We start from the raw sequence: 13,360 nt of genomic DNA on the forward strand, positions 1-13,360 counted from the left end.
AGGATAAAGGGTTACTATGCTGGCTAATTTTAAAAGCAAGTCCGATGTGGAGAGAATATAGTTTTTGAGAGCTTAAAATATTTTTTCTACATAGCTTTTGAATAATTCACTCTCATTGTTTAGGCAGTAGGCCCAAGCAGGGATGTTAGAAAGCTGGCAGAGAGTTTTCTACAGAAGATAAATCCAGCCTTTTGGAGATTTTGTGGTTTTCCTAACTACCTATTTCTTTGAATCTACAAAGTTTGCAAGCTGGAAGATAACACAATTATATGTTCTTTCCCCAATCCCTAAATAATACAAACTTCTAAGTTTGGGGCTTTCTTTTTTGTTTGTTTGTTTCTTAAGTATGGTAATATCTTTGCATTTCTGCAGGTCAATAAGAATATAGGTCTTATTGAAAGACTGAAAGTTCTTTCGCCCACATAGGATTTTCTGAAACTAAGTAGCAAAGGGCATTTTTCTAAGCTTCTGGTCATTGGTCCATAAATGAATGACACTCTCCAGACCAAGGGCTGGCTAATCACCTAGTCTGAATTCTTCATGGTTTTAGTAGTGTTTGTTCTTTTTCACTTTTCAAAGTCAAAACAGATGAGGTATAGGAGCCTCTGCCTCCATGTTTGAGCTACTTAGATAAACAGGAAGTAATTCTTCACCTTAGGCTAATGCATAATGCATTCCAGCTCCTTGCTCTTAGTACTTTTGACAGCTTTAACAGTTGTTACTAGTGGTTGATCTTGGGTTTTTTGATCCATGAATTTGAGTGAGGTGGCTTGTCCTCATGCTTATCATTTCTTTTTTTTTGGCACCGGGGATCGAACTCAGGACCTTGTACCTGTGAGGCAGGCAGCAACACCACTGAGGTAAATATCCAGCTCCTATGGCCATCATTTCTTGGTCAGCAAAGTAGTCTGGGGATCTTGCTCAGGACTGAGCTAACAATGAAAATCCTCCCTACATATATCTTTTAATAATTCTGAGTAAATGTGTTCAAAGAGAACAAAAAAAGAAACTGTTCTCTCTTGATGAAATGACACAAAATAGCAATTCCTCAATCATGTAGCTCTTTTTTTAAATAGCAAAAGAGTTATTGGTACATTTTAGAAATATATAATGATAACACTCAGAGGAAATTTTCTATCTTATTCTATCATATACAGTTTTAAATGAAGCCTACTTCATAGCACTCTCTTGCATTCACATTTGCAGATATCACTGCCTCCCTTTTATTTTTTGTTTTCAACACTGATATTTGTTTTACACAGATAATTGGTTTTTAAAATAATAGTCGCTGGGAAATTTACATAAAATGAAATTACTATTAATGTTTGTATCAAAGGCATTGTTTTTCTATTTACTTTTTCTGTAATGCATTTAAATAAGTAGGAATTTTAATGTAACATATAAATATAAGTATAATTATATAAATAATAATTATTAATGTGTTTTTAAATTATTGTTTGCTTAAGAATAATAATTCAGGAGTATATTACAAGAAAATAAACATAAAAACTAGCACAATCATTGAATTATTCATTGTAGTGAAAAATTGCAACAACCTAAATGCTCAAGGAGGAAGTAATTGGCAAAACCATGGTAGAGTAACCTTAGAAAATATATTGTGACATGGAAAATAATGTTTATTGAGGATATCTAACAAGTTTTAAAGTGCTATTTATATGGACAAGTAAAAACTGACATCCACCCCATTAAACTATGTAAATCAATATTATTTCAAATGTTTTAGACCCAACTTTCATAAAGGATATATTGTATATAAGACTCATATACACATACTGTGATATCCCAATATAATGAAAATTTCTCAAAACACCAGTTCTTCTACTAAATATAATATATAGTGACATTTTCTTTTCTCCTGTTTTAAAATAATATTTAAAAGGATTTGGATTATGATGCATTAAATGATCTCTTGACCAACACATGATCTATGCTATATGATTTGTCATATATAATAAATGATTTAATATGAGATAGATAGATAGATAGATAGATAGATAGATAGATAGAGATGACAGAGAGAAACAGAGACAGAGATATAAAGAGAGACAGAGAGGAGATACTGGGGATTAAAACCAGGGTCTTTACACTGAGCTAATTTCTCAGCCCGTTTTTTATGTTTTATTTTTTTTAATTTTGAGGCTAAGTTGCTCAGTTGCTCAGGCCTAGCTGAAACTTTTGATGCTCCTGCCTCAGCCTCCTAGAGGGTTGGGATTACAGGTGTTTTCCACTATGCCCAGGTTTATTTATAATATATTTTGGGAATATTTCTGAAGGAAAGCCATACAATATTATTATTTTTATATCAGAGCATTTAGAATAATCATGTCTAAGTTTTTCCCTTACTTTCTTCTAAATTTTCAAAATATTTTCAAGAAAAAGTTTAACAGGCCAATTGCAACTTATGTTTCACTTGTCATATTTTTCATTAACTGTACATATTTTTTACATTTTATAGTTTAAGGTAAATAGTACATGAATGATGAATTAATAAATGTCACAATGGCTTTAAGAAATGCAACCCAATTGTGCTCTTCTAAAATGTATCTTATTTTTTCTTCTTTTTTCACTTTATTACAAAGCAGCATAAATCCTACTAAACTGGGAAATAATGTAGTCAAAAGTGACATTTTCATATTCAAAACAAACTCTTGCCCAAAAGATGTATTCAGTGTTAGGACACAGTTGTGTTTTAGAGAGAGTGTTGCATAAAATTTCATACTGTTGAGGGAAGTACAGAAGCGTGAGAATACAAACAGTCTGTCCTGTGAATTTTGGTGATAGGACTGCCTATCTGTGTCATCAGAGTTTCCTTGGGATCAGAGTATCTGCTTCCTATGTTACAATAATGAAAATAAAAATACTTGTTTCTTAACCATTTTGAATAATTGAATTAATATGTGAAAAATACCTAGACTTATGTGTACTGCAAAGGTGAACTGCCTCTTTTCCTTTTCTAAAGCTACAGGACAATATTTAACAGTATTTTTTAAATGTAGGCTTTTACATTAACTAGAATAACTCAGATTCCACAATGAACAAGGTAAATATTCTAAAGTACATACATAAAATGTAAAAGGGAGGGTAAAAAAGCACTGCTAAAAGAATATGAAAAACTTTTATAGCTATTTGAGAAAAGTATCTTATAATTGGAGGAAAGTATCTTAGTACCAAAAGCTGTACATTGAATAAAAATCATATTACCATGTTATATTTATAAAAAGTAAATGCTCATATACATTTAAGAAGTTTTGGCTAACAAGAATAAAGTGTTGAGTTCATCCCTAAATTCCCTATTATCTTCATTTAAGAAACAGGATTATTGCTTTCTGCTTGTTTACTTCAGAGTGTTCTGGAAACTCAAGTTAACTCACTATATTACATGAAGAAAGTTCAAAATAAATTTTATGGATAAAAATAAAATGTTGAATTTAATAAAAGAATAAATTTATATTAATTTATTATAGATCTCTGCACCTCCAAAATAGAAATTGCTCCTTGTCCTCATTGAGAAGAGATATTAAACTATTAAAAGGAAAAAGTTACAATTAATTCATTTTAAAGAAGGACTGATCAAAACAGTTTTTAGGCTCTGACATAACAAAATATATTATTAATTTTTTAGAAGCTTATAAATTAATAAAAGAGTATACTGTCTAGGAAGTTTTCATTTATATTTGATTAGGATTCCTTTATAAAAACAAAATGTAGACAAAATGGAAAAATATCGTGCTCCTAAATTGTTACTGATCATTTAACATAGGCTAATTACCTTAGTTTATCGATCTTATATTTATTCTTATGAATTATTTTGATATTACAGAAAAAGTGTTCTCAGGATAATATGAAAACAATTCAAACAATATAATAGTGAAAAGTAGCACTGACCAGCACGTAAACAAAAACCATGGGCTTAGGTCAAAATCTGACTATCTGCAAATATTGCTATACCCTGTATATAATTTTACTTAGCCACTTTTTAACTCAGTATATTTTCAATGGACAATAAAACAATACTTGTTTTTGTCATGTGATTTAAATTAGTTAATATTTTACATTATTTAGGATAGCAATTGGCACAAAATGTGTTTAATATAGTTTATAGATTTATAATATTAGAATAAAATCAAAGCACATGAGCAGAATTTAGTTACAAAAAGGGAAAAATGTGAGTGGGACAAAAGTATATAAATTATACACAACCATCCTTATCAAATATATTCAACAATACAAAACTTTTTTGACATTCAATTTAAAAGCTTCTCTATTGGTATAGATGCGGGAATAAAGTTACTTCCTCTGGGTGACAGTGCGAATTGTTATAACCTTTCTGAGATCAATTTAGAAACAACCATCAAACTAAAACTGCATGTATTTTTTGACCTAGGAATCCCATTTCTAAAATTACTGATAATAGATACAGCATAATAGTTCCAATATGAGTTATATGTTCTTCATGAAAGTTCACATACGTATTCATACAAAATACTTGTAGGAATATATATTCATATATGCAATTAAAATGACTGAAAGGAAAAACCTGGAACCTTCTGATGGTGGATTCTTGGAATCAGTGTACTATGGATGATGGAACTTATTGTTTACTTACTGTAGTGACAGGGATGATATTGTATTTCCATTCTGTGCCTTTTTTCAAAACAACTACGTATAATTTTATAATATAAATGACTATGTAAATATATATATATAATATTTCAGTCATAAGAAGGAATCACCACACGAAATATAATAGAAACCAAGTGACTGAACAAAAAAGACATTAAGAAAGCTCCTTTCCTTGAATCTCTTGATTCATTTCCTGAATTTATACCTATTTGTGGAGCAAATTATTTTGTCTTTCCAGTAAAAGAAGCAGTAGAGAAAGTATAACATAGCTGAATGTAGTCTCAGACAAAGCAAAAATTTTACCAAGAGTTGAAATTCGTGCAGTTTAGATAACTTTGATAGAATATATATTGAAAATTAGAATTGATAGCTACAACCTGAATGCATTTAGTAAAAATTACTCTATAGGAAAAACAAAACAAAAGAAAAATTTTATTCTCTGGAAATTCTAGCTCTAGAAGTCAAAAGAAAAATGCATTGTTGTAGTATTATTAGGTAAACATTCATTTGATCCTATGAAATAACATAAATATTGTGCATCTTTTTCACCATTGTATTTCTTGCTTGTGTTGACATTCGTATTTTATTTACAATAGGTAGAAATTGATAGGCCATAGAATACACTTCAAGAACACTGATACATTTTATAAGGTTCAAAATGGGAATATGTTTTTAAAATATGATACTTTAACTTTAATCTTTCCCTCCAGTAATCATTCTATAGTATTTTGACTTGTGCATTGGGGATCAATCATAAGTGCATAGATAATCTCTATGTAGTTATGTTGTTTTATTAAAAGGCTTATAGACAAAGAATGTTAAAATCATTTGGTTAGATAGTAAAGATACTTCATGTAAACTTCTATTATCTCATATGGCCTTGATAATTGTTAACCTTCTCTGAAACATATATTAAACCTACATTGTAGCTTATATGCTTAACACAATTGTGTATCCATAAAATATAAATGGAAAACAAAAAGAGCAAGGCCACTTAGCCAAATTGAGAGTTTTCTGATCAGCTAGTTTTTTCTCTTCACTTTCCCTGTATAAAGAAAATGGTTCACATATGATCAATTGTGTTATGAGCTGATCATTTCCTAGGCAATAAGACACAGGATAAGTTATAAAAGAGTGCTTATTGTTAAGAAAATGGTTGATTTAGCAATGCTTAATTCAATTTTGTCTGTTAGCTTAAAATGAGATGGGTGAACAGCAGGACATAGCAATGAAAGAATCATTTTCACCATTTAATAGTCTATTTTCTTATTAATTCTTTAAGGAATAACATTTCTTCAAACTAATAGAGCCTTTTTATATTGGCAAAATGTTTCCCTAACCTTGGCTAATTAAAATTAATATTTGTGTCAAATTATGTGATAAGGGAAGACCAAATCCACTTTGATTATCCTTTGTAGTAAATCATATATTCTGTTCCTTTCAATTTCTTCTGTTTGAAAAATGGAATGATACACAAAATTAAGAATAAAAATGGCACACACTCAACTCACCCACATATGATATCCACACATGCACACTACAAGTGAGAATTGAGGTGACTTCCGAGACAGTGACCAGGATGTGCGAACTTCTCTATTGTTGATGTAGATAATAAGATAATTTTTAAAATATGTTTGTTTGAAAGTATAATTAAGAAAAAAATTCCACTTTACCTTAGTCGCAATCCCGGCTTGTGAAAGGTTTCTGGCTGATCATTTGACTTTTCAGTGAAACTGAATCTAAGTATGTACATTTTAAAATATTACAATGTGTAAGAACTTATAATTTGTATTTCATTTGAAAAGCACATAAAATTAGCCTGTAGGATGGGCTGGATGGCATTTTGTAAGAGATTTGTTTTAATCCCAAGTGAAATATTTAATCGTTTATACAATAAAAAATGAATCAATGCTAATTGTAAGTGACATAATAGTATTTCTCTTAATATTTAAAATTATTTGGTAAGTAGAAAGAAGAAAAAGAAAGAGAGATTTCTTTTAATTCCTTATATATGTCAAATACATTGCTGAATTCTCCACAAATGCTATATTTTATTTTTTTTTACAACACCTTATAGATGGGTTTTGTCTGCACTTCAAAGATTAATGAAATGCAAGGCGCTTAAGCATAAAGTCAGAACTACATGAAATATATCACATTCTTCACCACAAATATTAGCTATCACTGAGCACTATCAGATTTTCCTTTGTGAAGTCTTTTATATCAGTACTCTTTTTCTATACTTTTCTATTATTGCCTTTGACCTTCATTACCTCTTGCTTGGATGCCTGCGATAGTTTTCTTACTATTCCCTAGGAAATGCAGATCTTCCCCTCTGCCTTTATTTCCCACAAAATAAAACTAAATATGTGATTCCTTTGCCTAGTACCCTTCAGTGTGTCTCTATTTTTTATAGATGTAGTCTGAAATGCTTGGCAAGCTCTGTAAGATTCTTTGCAATCTGGTCCATGCTCATCACTTAACGTTTATTTTTATACACTCTCATTCTATTTCTTTCCCAGACTTCTCAGCAATTTCAAGATAATTGCAGCTCTGAATCTATTTTCTGCTGCTTATTTCTGAATATTTTCTCACCTGTTTTCTCTGACTTGTGTCCTGCTCCCACAACTGCCAATTTCTACTAGATTGTCTCCCATGAACTAGTGATAAAAACACTTCCTTCATGAAGCATTTGTTTACCTGCTGTTTCTCTTGTGTGACTTCTCTTACAAGTCAATTGATATATATATATACCAATTTGAACATAATCCATAAAACTTTAATATAAGTATTAACTTTCATGCATTTCTTTGACTATTACACAGTAATTTCTTTCAGAACTAGAAGCATAGTATATTTTGTGTTAAACCTGGAAACTTGAACAAGTTCTTATGACAATATATTCATTATATTTTCTGCACAAACTTTCTTAGAGAAGGCTTCCTTGTTCTGTCTGCTAGGTCAAATCCCCATATTTTATTTCTTATTCAGTACTCTTATTCTTGGCACCATGCTGCTTTCCCAAGAAATTGAACAAGTTTTCTACTTTTGACTGTAACTATTTAGTTCATACTTGTTACTGTGTACTGTACTTTAAGGTCGGTGAAGGAAGCAATATATGTGTTGCTGCTTCTAAAGTGTCTATCACAAGGCAATAAATTAAGCAATCAAGTATTTGTTGAAGGTATGTATAAATGTATTCTCTAGAATATCAGATACTTGGGTACAGACTGATTTTTTACAGCTCTGTGTATATTTTAGTCCTTATTATTTGAATTTTTAAAGTAAAATCAAATGAGAAGATTTTTTTAGGTTGACAATTTAAATATATCATGCTCCTTTTTTCTAATTATGTTATTGTTTTTAATGTGGGACCACAGTAATACTTCTACTTTTAATTTACATTAAAAAGTCATTGTCTAAAACTGCTGTTTTAATATGTACTTTATGTATGACTACATAAGCTTTTATTGGTTTAACTTCGTAAGAATATAAATTTCCCATTCAGAGGTTATTCAGACTAGTCTGAAAAGACAATCTTATAGTTTACACAGGGAATATAAAGCACTTTGTATTGTCAGTAGAGTTAATATGCCCTAATTCACACCAAATCTAAATGTCTGAGACCAGGCATTTAATATGTTTTTACTCCCAAAGAACTGGAATTCCCAACTCGAAGTAGGTAGTCAATAAATAATTTACTCTATTTTTCTTCCCTCATCTGTACTCCCTTAACTGTTTTAGATTACTTATCTGACATTTCTGTAGCCATCTTTTGTACCAGTTCACTGAACCAGAATATTTAAATGTTTCTATATAGCATTTATTTTATATTTGTCCTGAATTTTACAGCATATGAGAATTCAATAAAACCAGAAAAAGAGGTTGGAGAGTTGAAAATTACAGCATTTTTATAGGATTCTCTTGAAGAATATTTCAGCTTGTATTTATATTCAATTAATAAAATATCATCAGTGTAACATATGAGTTCTTCAAAGTTTAAAATAAGTTAGAAAATACCTAAACATGCCAGAAGAAATTAATAACACCAAATGTATTTACTCTCTCCTAGATAATTGTTTCCGTGAGTTATTACTCTTCATCTTCATTCTCTTTGCATCCATTCATCTCCTAGCAGTGATACAAGGGCAGCACACATGCTTTCTGCACAATCCCAATGCTTGTGTGAGAGATAGAGTCCTTGCTGGAATGACTGGGGAAATAACATAGGGAGAAGTTGCTTAAACTTTTTATTGAAACCTACTTAATTATCTGTGTTGAACTTTCACATGTCCTCAGCCAATAAAGGAAAACTGAAGCAAGATTTGAAGGTTTTGGCCTCTTCTCAGTTCATTCATGGTATTTGATGTTGAGGAATCAATATATGACAGGAATAATACTTACTTGGTAAAAGAAGAAGACAGTGTGGAATCTTACTGACAAAGAAATGTCATGGGCAACAAGCATGAGCAAACATAGAGATATAGATACATATACTCTCCTGTTTTACCCTCCCTTCTCTATGTTCTTTGATATCCAAGGAAGAAGAAAAAAGTTTCACCTTGAGGTGGGCATGGTGTCACAAACCTGTAATCCAGCTAAAGCAAGAGGATTGCAAATTCAAGGCAAGTCTGGGCAATTTAGCAACTTAATGAGGCCCTAACTCAAAACACAAAATTCAAAAAGGCTGGGAGTGTAACTTAGTGCAAAGGCCCTGGGCTTAATCAGACAAGAGAAAAAGTTACCTTAAACCAAAATTTTAAAATGTTTACAATATCATGGACATGTGGAGATTATATGAATAACTAAAAAATTGTCAACTGGTGGCTTTGCTTATACTGCTTTAAGCAACAAATAAATATTACTTGAGGCAGGAAGCATTGTGGAAGTAAGCAATTTCTGACATAGAATAATCAATTTCAATTGCATGATAATATGCCATTTATACAGCTGTTTTAAATTTATTTTCCCTTTCAATCTCATTATAACTCAAGATTTCATGATTAAAGTCTATATAAGCCAGAGGGGGATTTAGCTCAGTGGCATGGTGCCTGCATCCCAAGCTCAAGGTCCTAAGTTCGATCCTCGATACAGAAAAAAAAAAAAAAAAAAAAGTCTATATAAAGCCATAAATAAAATCCAATCTTTCTACTCTTAATCCAGAAAGCTTTCTGTAATGAAATGCTGCAGAACTCTTTTTTCCTCTCTCTTCACGTCTTCCTCCTCCTCTGACAAATATATTAGTAAATTTAGCTTTTATAGCCTGATTGGAGCTAGGGAAAACATGTGACTGAAGGTCGCTAAAATCATTCCTTCAAGGCCCACGTCCTGAACCTCCAGACATGAGCTTGCTAAGTAACTTGCAAGATGTATGACTCTAAGTATTCTGAAATTAAATTTCCACAAGTAAAATGGAGCCATTCATTTTTATCTCTAAATCACAAGCTTCTTTTTAAATTTAAAGCAAAATATTTTATATAAAACACTTTGTAATTGCTGAAAGCAAAAGTGGAAAATTTATAACACTTATTTTCATTGTATTTGTAATTTCAGAATATCTATAATTTTTAGTTATGTAAAAAATTAAATAATGAATACAAAGATGAGTCATTCCTTAGAAAGAAAATGTCCAAGCTAACAAAAAAAGAAAGAAAAAAGTAGTTTGCATGAAGAAAGTTTGTTTAAACCGACTTGCTATCTCCCATCCTCAACTACAGTCCTCTTTCTTGCTCAATTAATCAGTAAGTCCATAGTCTATTTCATCTGTAGTTGGCTATGGATGCTGATGGCCTTAGCTTTAACAAGAAGAGCTAGAGTCTCAACAGTCTGTTTATCTCATTGCTCCTCTAACTCATTTTCCTTCCCAGGGATTTAACATTTGTTTAAGGAGAAATTCATTCAACATAGTTGTATATGAATTATCTGGGGATGAAATTCTCTCTTACTGCAAAAAATAAGTAACATGCTCAAAATGTAGAAACACTTGCAGTCTGTTTACCTTTATATTAAGTTTCTTTCTGCAGTAGTCTTGTATTTGGAATTTTATGCTTAAATAATGAAAAGCATGAAGAGAAAATAGCCTTTAATGATACTCTCTGCCACAGACTATGAAACTTAAAGAATCACGACTCACATTAAGAAACAACACTTGGGGAAATTGACAAAAAAAGGAGATGGGTTTTTTTTTATTCTCTTAGAGGAGGGATCAGAAAGGACCCAACGTGGAGAAGGAACTTTTAGGAAACTTTTAGTAGAGCAAAGCTTTATTCCTGCTAAATCACAGCTCTTGTCATCAGCAAATTATCTGATATTGAAAACAGATTTTTAATCAAATTACCAAATTTCCATCATTAATGTAGTTCACCAAACTGATCTGAAATATCAAGAATAAAATGTTATTTTAAAATCAAGATTGGAGAATAAAAATATTAAACATAGCTTTCCAATACTAAGGAACATTTCTAGTATATTTCTGGGGAAAGTATAGATATCTGAGGAAAATCTTTTAATCTATATATAGAGAGTTTAAGGACAGAAGAAAAAGATATTTCTATTAATGCTAGATGAATTTGCTATTTAAGGAAAGGAAATGAATTATTTAACACTTTTTAATGCTACTAAACACTTTTTAATCATCTACTGAGATCATTCAATCTTATCAAATTGTTTGGAATTTATGCTTTTGTTATAATGAAAGAAATATAGGAGTAATGTAGTAATAATAAAAATAAGGTTTGTTTAAAGTTGTAATTCCTGGCTGTAAAATTTTAGTGATGCTCTGATTTAAAAATTGGCATACAACTTTCTTTGTTCCTATTCTTTAAAATACTCAAGTATTAATATGATAGCCTTTTAACTCTTCTTTTTGCTAACCTCTGTTACTCCTTTTCCATCCTTAATGTGCTGACAGAATCATCCTTTTGCACAAATATGATTAGGTCACACTCCCACTTAAGGCCATTCAATAACCTCTCCTTGCATATGTGATAAATTCTAACTAAGTCCATAATAGTTATTCATGATCTGACACTAACTGAATCTTCCCACACTTTTTTGTTCACATTAACTTCTAGTAGTACCTAACCTTATGCAATTACCTACTTTATTTTGTAGTTTCATATTTTTCACTTTTAATATCTGAAATGACTTTATCTTTTTTACCTGGTACTTGCAATGTCTTTTTTTATCTTTCAAAACCTACTACATTCATCTGTTGAAACCCTTTCTTTTTGTACTTCTATTCTTGTATATTTAAACTCCTAAAATTATTGCTTTTATCACACCAAAGTTGAACATATTGATAAATGATTGTCTACATTATAGGCTTTTGGAAACAGAATACTTGTTTATTTTTGAATCTTGCATCTCTGCCTAACACACTCCCTACCACATGTCAAGAAGACATAGTTTAGCACAAAGAGACAAAGATTTGGTGTTAAATTGTAGAAGGCTCAGTGACTTTTGCTGAATGCATTCTAATGTTTCCCAGAACCTAGTGGAAGAGTTAGGTGAAGCCAAATAAGTGAGTCATCCTTCATTCACAGATGGTTGTCATTTTCTGAAGAGCCCAGACTTCTTCCACGTTTTTATTTCTCGATACCCATTGTATCCCAAAAATAATGTGTTTATTTTTGTTGAAACTGAGAGAAATAATAAGAAATTTAGAAAACAATAAAGAAAATAAGGCAATCTGTGTCTCAAAACTTTTACCATTAGAAAGTGTTGAATAAAAATAATCATTCCAAAGTTTCCTCTGGTAACGAATTATATCTGTACCTGCTTTAGCAACAAGTGGAAAACAATGAGTCATATTCTTTGGTCTAGATCATTTCTGATTATACTTAAATTTTATGTTGCCAAGTAAAGTTTCCTTAAATAGGATCCAAAGGTTTTTTATTATGCAAGTTGGTGTTGTATTTCCATAGATGATCATTTTAAATTAAAGGTATAATAACATCCTTATTTCTTATCAGGATTCAGTTTTACCTATGTTTAGATATATTTCCTTAATGTTTTCATTTGTTTATCAAATTCAAATTAAATTTCAAAAACCAAAGATTAGTGAAATCCCAAAGCCTTTTGTAGTATTTGTGTAGGTGATACCTGTGTCAATTAAGTATGTTTGTACTGTACATACAGTATTTCAGTATAAATGCACTACATTACATAAATACTAAAAATGTTAAAATACAAAAATATAGGCATTTTATATATATGCAAAAATGCTTTAAACTTTTTACCCTAATTTTATTTGTAAAATTCTTATGATCAAATGACTTTCGGAACTTACTAATTATCCTCCTTAAAACAAGTGAAAATTCACAAAGAAATTCATTTTCTTAAATCATTCAGTGTACATGGTATACATCAATGGTATATTAGTAGATATGTCTTAGTCCTTATAGAAGTTATATTTAATTGATAAGTATATTGTCATATTTTCCTTTTTTATTGTCATTATTTGTCACAGAAAGTCAATTTGAAAGGAAAGGTAATGCTTTTTTGCATTAGGTTGAACTTGTATATCTCTCAAAAAAGATAACAGTTAAAGAATGGTTAAAGAAATAGTGAGGACACCACTGATAAATAAGGCTTTGTGAAACAACAAAGATTGATTGAACTTTGTGAATAAAAATCAACACAATTTAAAACAAAGTAAACAACAACAACAAAACTTCACAGTTTATTCAAGAAAATTTCCAAATGCCACTGGGTC

General features: G+C 30.5%; 1 protein-coding gene across 22 annotated transcripts in view; it reads left to right on the forward strand.

The window, feature by feature from the left end:
* Cntn5 (contactin 5) overlaps positions 1-13,360 on the forward strand; it is a 1,206,007-nt gene that overhangs the window by 465,923 nt on the left and 726,724 nt on the right. For 18 of the 22 annotated variants that reach the window (XM_087212119.1, XM_087212127.1, XM_087212125.1 and 15 more), the window contains one exon: positions 9,186-9,269. The exons of the other annotated variants lie outside the window; for them this stretch is intronic. The gene's annotated coding sequence lies outside the window, so the exon portion shown is untranslated. The remainder of the gene's footprint in view (positions 1-9,185; positions 9,270-13,360) is intronic. 22 annotated transcript variants of the gene reach the window in all.

Source organism: Heterocephalus glaber, unplaced genomic scaffold (genome assembly GCF_053883595.1).
Source record: "Heterocephalus glaber isolate CG9 unplaced genomic scaffold, H.glaber_assembly_v1.0 deba00001429, whole genome shotgun sequence".
NCBI lineage: Eukaryota > Metazoa > Chordata > Mammalia > Rodentia > Bathyergidae > Heterocephalus > Heterocephalus glaber.